This window comes from Mus musculus, chromosome X, assembly GCF_000001635.26.
Source record: "Mus musculus strain C57BL/6J chromosome X, GRCm38.p6 C57BL/6J".
NCBI classification, from domain to species: Eukaryota; Metazoa; Chordata; class Mammalia; order Rodentia; family Muridae; genus Mus; species Mus musculus.
In genome coordinates this window covers 100,516,601-100,524,808 of record NC_000086.7, presented here as the reverse complement: position 1 = coordinate 100,524,808, position 8,208 = coordinate 100,516,601, and positions in this window count along the sequence as shown.

Genomic DNA, 8,208 nt, shown 5'->3' with positions numbered 1-8,208 from the left:
TCAGGACTGACTGAACCTTTCCTCCAGTTTTCTGGCCCCACCCCAACTTCCTACACACATAAGGTTGCATATTAGACTATCTAATATGTGTCCTTTCTGTACATGCAGCTGTAATTTTGATGAGTCAGCAGAGGCTGTGGGTAGCTTTAGCTGTCGGGTGGTCTCTGACTAATTAGTGCAAGAGAAAAGAATGGCTTTGTTCACCTTACCTAGAAGTTCTGCAAAGCTGAATAGTACTTGCTTCAGAAATGAGAACGAGGTGCCACATTTGCTTCTGCTCCAGTGGCCACTCCAGCTCCTTCAGTGCAATAGAGTTCATGTTCAGCGTGCATATCTGGACTTCTCCAATTCCTCTTTGTGCCTCTGTTCCCAGGGCTTCTAGATCAGTACCAGACGCCATATGGCAAAGCAGGAAAAACACTGCTCGAAGCTCTAGCTCCACCACACTCTTCCCTCCCTGCAGTGACTATTCTCCCTTTGAAATTAATCCATTTCTCCTCCACTGTTTGAAAACTAATGTTGGAAGGCAGTATAGTGGGTCGGAACATAGACTTCAGAGCAGGACAATAGGAGTTTTGATCTAAGCCTTGACACGTGACTCCTCATGCTATGGTCTACCCACCTGTAAGATGGGGATAGTGAGAGTGCCTGCTTCAGGCTTATCTTGACGATTATATGAGTGAATGAGCATCACTTGCTCAGCACAAGGCTTGGTGTATATACTAGCCAACACAGAAGTGTTTCCTGCTATTATCATTCCCATCATTCAGTTTATGGCTATGGACCACCTATTTATTTCTGGTTATGGCTCATGCTTCTGTCTACCAGCCTTTGCAAAATTCAAGATCATACCAAGGTCCAGATCTCAGAATTTATTTTTTTCCAGTTATTATCTATTGAATGATACTGTTTGCAAATTACTGTTGTTATGGACTGATAATTCATTGGGGAAAATGACAGACATAATTTCTGACTTTAACAAGCTTAGGGTCTAACAGAAGAGATGGATTTTTTTTTCCTTTTCTCGTAGGGTTTCTCTGTTAGCCTTGCCTGTCTTAGGACTCCCTCCTTGACCATGCTGGCCTTTAACTCAGAGATCTACCTGCCTTTGCCTTCTGAGTTCTGGGATTAAAGGTATGTGTCACAACTGCCTAGCTGTGATTTAAAAAAATGTCTATATACTTAGACTTGGAAAAGATCAATATTCCGTACATAAGGCCTTGACTATTGAAGGGAAGTAAGCAGAGCTCTTCTTGCTGATCGGATAATGTGCCTCTTTATCGTTGAGCCTTGGGAAGCTTCCTACTAATCTCACGAGTGTTTTGTCAACTGGAGCCCTTGCTTTTCTTACTCCCGAGCTAGCTAGGGCTCTCAAGTTGCTTTTTGGAGCTTCATGGCCACCTGGAGGGAAGACCATGTCCATTGAGTATTTTCAGGGGGAGGAGACAGAGGTAAGGGAGGGAAGCCTAGCTCTTTCAGAAACAGTAGGTGGGGAGGGGCCTGTAGAGGCCAGGCCATGCAAGACCAGGCCCCAGGTGAGCTCTGAGGTTCTTACTGACCAGGTCGCTGTTCCTTTCCATTTTTAGATGTGTACCTAGAAAAAGTCCAGGGTCAAAAGGTCAGCCCCGAAAACATACATATGAGTAACATCATACAGATAGAGCAGGTTTTATTTAGGGAATATATATATATATATATATAAATAAATAACAACTGATAATGGAAAACGAGGCCATGGATTTGAAAGGCAGAAAGAGAGAGAAGAGGTATATGAGATTTGGAGGGAGGAAAGGGAGAAATGTTATAATCTCAAAAATAAAAGAAAAAGTTAAAATATGCTGGATCAAGCGATTATGGCTACACTTCCAAAGTCTTAGTCTTCTCATTGTGTAGAAGATATTAAGCAGACAGAGCTGGGTGTGTTGACACATGCATATATCGCCAAAACTTGGGAGGTAAAGGCAGGAGAATCGCAAGGTCAAGATTATCCTTGACTACAGAGTGATTTTGAGGCCAGTATGGGATACCTAAGATCTTGTCTCAAAAAACAAAACCAAAGGAAAAAAAAACCCAAACAACTAAATAGAAAAAAAATCCTACTCTTCTTTTGCTGTGAGGTTTGGAAAGCCCCTCACATGGTGTCTGGCACCCAGAGCTGTTCCATGGCGCTGGACTTCAGCTGTGGGGGAACAGTGGGATCTACTAGGCTTTGGGGTGAAGAACATGAGCTCTTAGGATGTGAAGACACCATAGTACAAAAATACAGCACTCTGCGGCTACGCTAGGCTTAGGGGGCAGGAGAGAAGCCTGGAAGGTGGTTACAGGGAACTGCCCCTCGACCTCTTTGTGTCTCTTTGTGTCTGAGGCCACTGGATCTAGACTGTAGTAAAGGGGGCGTAGGCGTGCTGGTTGGACAAGGGATCTGAGAGGGTCCAGGGCACCCCAGATGGGGCTTTTACCATGTGTCCCTGGGTCACTTATTAGAACAGGCCAGCACACTAGCTCCCTGTGCCTGGTTTAGGCAAGGGTGAATAAGCATTCCTATTGTATGGTACCGAGTGGTTATCCAGGATCAAGAGCTTCCTGGACTAATCTGCTATGACCTGGGGCAAAAGGGAACAATGAGTCTTTCCAGCTTATCATTGTTTTCTGTGCTTCAGGAGCTTGCTGCTTACAGGTCTTCACACGACCTTTAGAGGGATTGCTACCAATGGCTATTTTTACAAAATGAAAACCTAAGAGCAAACAAACAGCAACAGCAATAGTGGCAGCACAGACTGCTCTTTACAGGTACAGACAATGAATGCCAGGCTAGCGTGGCCTAGCTAATGAGCTCCTGCTGCAAAGGAAATTAAGAGGCGACAAACAAAACAAAGGAAGAGAGACACATCGATGGCCTATTTCAAACCTTCAAAGATGCCTTTGCCTTGGAGAGCCTGGGTCTGGTCCCCCTTTTCCACTCATTTTTGTTCTCTGGTCTCATTGCCAGCCATGCTCAGTGATTAATGCCTGCAATCTCAGCAGTCAGAAAGCTGAGGCAGGAGGATCACTGCGAGGTCTAGACCATCCTGGATGACATAAGGAGAACCTGTCATTTTTGTTTTTTAAGGGTTCATTTTCCTTCAATTTTGAAAAGACCATACCACATATACCCTAAATCGGCCCTAAGTTAGGCCTCTCTTTGTCCACGGCAGTCTTGGACCAGCCTGGCTCAAATCCATCTTTCCAGGTTCAGTGAAAATGTTACTCCTGAGCCACTGAGCTCTCTGAGTCCCCAAGGCACAGTCTATATACTTTTGGGAGAGCCAGGTTCTAGTAGACAATAAGTTTTTAGCATGCATGCTTTGAGTAGCCAGTGCGCTTACGGGACTCAGAAGTCAAGAGGGCATTCAATGGAAAATGTCCCTTTCACTCCTACCCTGTAGTGCCCTGCCATCCTTCCATTTTCAGTGGGACTTTATCTGGATTTAAGCAAATCAGGGCACTTGCTCGGTTAACTGAATAAAATTAAAAAAGCACTAAAATCTTACAAGCAATCCAAATACTCAAAATTTGGGGCTGGCCACATAAGTGAGGCTGTGCTGACATTATGGTCAGTAGGCCAATAAAGTTCCTTCAAGGCACACTGCTGCATTATTTACTACGCTTCCAAAGAGGAGGTACAGTGAGCTTCATTTGGTGGGAAAGCAGTCTCCTCAGAAATGCTCCATTAGTCTGCTAGCTATGGCAATGACTGCCCCTTTAAGGCATAGAAATTCTGAGTTTTCTTTTATGCAAAGTTGTTTGAATATGAAAAGAATGAGGCTGGATTCTTGTGAATCTTCCTGATGAAGCAGTGTGATTCAGGATAGGACTCATTCACTCCCAGATCCATTCAGCAAATGCCTGAATACTTGCTCTCTCAGTAGGGAGAAGCCAGAAACAATGGCGAGTTTTTAGGATGAGCACAAGTCAGTTACGGGAGACACAAGAAGTCCTGATGGAGAGAGGGCTGGGGATGGTTGAGTTCATTTCAAGGCTGTCAAGTTTTAGTCCTGTTTGCACATCAGGATGAGTGGCGTTGCACATGACAGGAAACAGGCCTGGAATTTAGGTGGAAAAGTCAGGCCAGGAACAGCCCCAAGGCAAAAATGACCTGGGGACAGAAGGCCAGGCAGAAACAGGAAGAGATAGACAAAGAAATGAGAGGGAACATTAAGTAAAGCTGGCAAAGAAGTGTCAAGAATATTTCTCAATTCCTTGGAGCCACGGCAGGGAGCCAGGGCCTAGGGCAGCAGATGTTCAATATCCCCTTCTTCCTTTGTAAGATGCATGTCCTCATGGCCTGTGTGTGCTGTTTGTTGTTCTGGAAGGCCTGTTCTGGAGCTTTGACTGGCTGACAAAATATTCAGGAGTCCCAGAGTGAGACATTGTCACAGAAAGCTTGCAGGCTTTCCCTTAAATATCAGCCAGGATTGAACACAGAGCAGGTTTGGTCAGAAGGAGCAAGGGCCAGGACTATTTTCCTGTAGGTTCAGGTAGAGGTGGTTGAGGTGGTGTGGTTGTGTGAGGATGTGAGAGGATGTGTAGGCATTTCCCAGTCAGCAGATCTCAGATGTGTCCCTGAAAGGTTCAAAACCAAAACATAAATTTGTTGCTCAAAACATGAACAGAGAGCAGTTTGCTACCAGGATATATTCTGTCTTCATGTTGCTGTGTGCTGGGTGCTTTGGGGAGATGGAGCACAACCCACCGGACACTGATTTGGAGTCAGCTCATCTGGAATCCAGGCTCATTAGGTAGAGCCAAGTGATCTTTGGACACTCATTTATCTGAGCCTCAATTTTGTCTTCAACATACCCAAGCTTCGGTAATATGTACCTTGGGTAGTTATAAGGATTAGAACTGCTCTGTGCAAAGCTCCTAGTTTATAGTAGGAGCTTACTACACAGTAGCTATTAGCATTATTGCTATTACCACATTGGAGTGGTACTGACCTAAGACACTGCTCAGTTTTACTGTCATTGAGAGATTTGTTACCAGTTCGGGTAGAGTCTGAAAGCCAAGTCTTTGTTCATTATCCTTTTCCATATATCTGTCAAAGGCAACTTAGAAGCTCAGTTCTCAGATTCTACTACCTAGAATCTTTTCTTTTGACTGTTGTTTTGGCACACACACACACACACACACACAAATCATGTCACAAACACGCCAAAAACCTTTTGGCTGCTGCTGATCTGCAGAAGATAGATTGAGAAAACATTGAAGCAATGAGGAATCATCTCATTCCATCTACACATATTTCCTGGTGTATCTCTATAAGATCCAAACTCCCCATTTAAAAACCACACAACCTGCTGGACAGTGGTGGCACATACCTTTAATTCCAGCACTTGGGAGGCAGAGGCAGGTGGATTTCTGAGTTTGAAGCCAGCCTGGTCTACAAAATGAGTTCCAGGACAGCCAGGGCTATACAGAGAAACCCTGTCTCAAAAAACTAAAACAACCAACCAACCAACCAACCAACCAACCAACCAACCAACCAACCAAAAACCCTTAACCTAGCCTGGTGGCGTGTGCCTATAGTTCTAGCCCTCTGGAGGCTGAGGCAAGGAGAATCACTTTAGCTTGGGGATTTGAGAGCAGCTTGGGCAACAGTGAACCCTAGCCTTAAAAAAAAAGGATCATAGCACAAACTGAACAATTCCTTGTATCTCAAAACCTCAGGGTTGCTTGACTGCAGCTTGGCTCAGTGGGTAGAAAGGAATGCGGGGAAGCAGTGTGCAGGTGTTAGTGAGCGCTGTTTTGCAAGGAGAACTCGGTAACAATACTATTGCTGTAGGATGACCCACTGGGATGGGTAGCAAGTGCCAATTGTGCCTATGGGTCAACCCAAGACCAAAAGGAAGTAGAGGAGGCTCTTTTGGAATTCAGAGGACAGAGAACTGATTTTAGTTTCAAAAGTTCCTCCTTTTTAAGTTGCTTTAAGTGACAAAACTGAACAGTTTGCTTCAGGTGACAGAATCCCAAGAACCGAAACTAACCCAGAACACTATCTGAGGTTGTAAATCATTTCTTTTACTTCCTCCTCTGTCTTTCTCAAGAGGTACAAAAATAGAAAGCACACCAGAATGGAATGCCCTGGAAAGAAAACCTGCTTGCGACATTGGCAATGACAGTACCCATCTGGAAACCCAAGGCTACCCAGTACTGATACTAATACTAATAGGAAAAGATAAAAGTGGCCCCTCCTTGCTCCCTCTCTTCCTTTCCCTTTACTTTCCCACTTTATCTTCCTCTCTCAGTACCTTTTTGTTTTTCTTTCTTTTGACAGTGTTATGTAGCCTAGGCTGTCTTCAACCGACTATGTAGCTAAGGCTAGCCTTGAATTCCCTGATCCCCCTGCCTCCACTTCCGAGTGTTGGCATCATTCTTGTGTACCACCACACTGAATTTTCCTTTTCCAGTTAGATCTCATTACATAGTCCAGGCTGGCTTTGAACCTGAAACCCTCCTCCGTGTTGGGATTAGAGGTGTGCACAGTGCACTGGGCCACCATTTAGAGCTCTAACTGCCCTCTCTGTGAGAGCCACAGTGGGCAAATGCTTGCACTTACCTTATGCATTTCAATGCTTTGCTTAGCAGTGTGACAGAGATTAAGTCACGGATTCACCTTTCGGACACAGTTTCCTCCACTGGAGAATGAAGATATATCTTGCTTGACAGGATGTGAGAATAAAGGAAAACAAACAACCCTCCCCCCACCCCCGAAAAAGCAGCATATGCATAATTACAGAAATGCAGGCATACTTCTACATGCGCACGATGAGCAGAACAGAGAAGCGGTATTGTCAAGAGCATAGAGAAGCTCTGGGTCCTGGAATTCACCCAAAGCAGCTGCCTCCGAGACCCTGGAAAGCCTGGCTCTTGTGGGAGTAGAGAGGTGGTGCTTTTTTGGTTTCTGAGCAGTGAGCCATCAGGCATATAGTGCTGAGGAGAATGGAGGGAGATGGGTTGCTCACCACCTCCCTCTGGCTTTAGCTGAGGGAGTAGAGGCGGGAAACTGGCAGAACCTTTTCTTTGCTGAGTCAACTGAGAAGGAGCCAGTACTGCTCCAGTGGTGTTTAAGTGGTAGTTTTCGTCTGCAGTTTTAAGGATGTTCCCACCAAGCAGCAGCCTTGGATATGTGACTAAAAGGCTAAGGAACTGAGAGGTGCAAGGTAGGCTTGGGGAAACAACTCTGCTTGGTCCAACCCACTCTGTAGCACAAGGACAGCATTTGTGCTTCTGCAAGGCCTTGGTGTTAATGAATAGTGGGGAAAGCGCCTCATCATTAAGGCCTCGTACTTGCCAATTTCCTTTCCCTTCTTAGTGGGAAGTTTCAGATCAGCCATGGATCTGATACCAACATGAAAGTCTTAGTCTTCAGTTGCCTGACATTATACTTCTAGGAGACAATGTCTCTATAGCCACTGAAGAAAGACAATTGACTTTTCCCTACAGGAACTCGCACAGGCTCCACTTGTCCAAGCCAGGATCAGAACCCACGTTTTGTGGTCTGCCTCTTGGGTATCCATGTGCAGAGAAGCTTAATGAAGTTGGAGATTGTAGAAAGTACAATCTTAAAAGGACTCAGACCAAGGGCTAGCCCAAGCTGGCCAGTTTGTAAATTAAGTTCAGGGTGGGGTTCTTAGGGCAGAGAAAAAAAAAGCTGTGGCTAGAGGTAGCCTGGCAACCACTGGAGGAGAGCTGAGAACACTGCTTCTAACTCAGCAGGAAATTTCACCCATGCTCTACCAGTTTCGGGAGCCTGTGTGAGGGGGAGATGGATCCTTTATTAGGCGGTATACAAATATATTATTGGTAGCCTTCTTGCTGTCACCACCCACGAAACAGCCTCCTCCTCAGCACCTGACAGCCCTCTACTTCCCACCCCATAAACAAGAGGGAATTGAGCCTCTGCAAAGCTTTCTCCTCAGCTAGACTGCAGGAGCTAGAATAGGAGGGCTGAGTCATCTTCCTCTTCAAAGGAAACCAAAGTGGACTGGAGTCACAGAACAAAAGGATGTTCTCTAACTAAGCAGATCATAGGCTGCCCTTAGAGGGTACCAACCCCTCTCTCCCAGGAAGCTTCATGACACTTTTAGTGTCATGGGTGCCTCCTTTTTCTCTACATCTCCTTATCTAATCAGCTGGAGTTTACTAAACAGGCCAACAGCAAAGGCATAC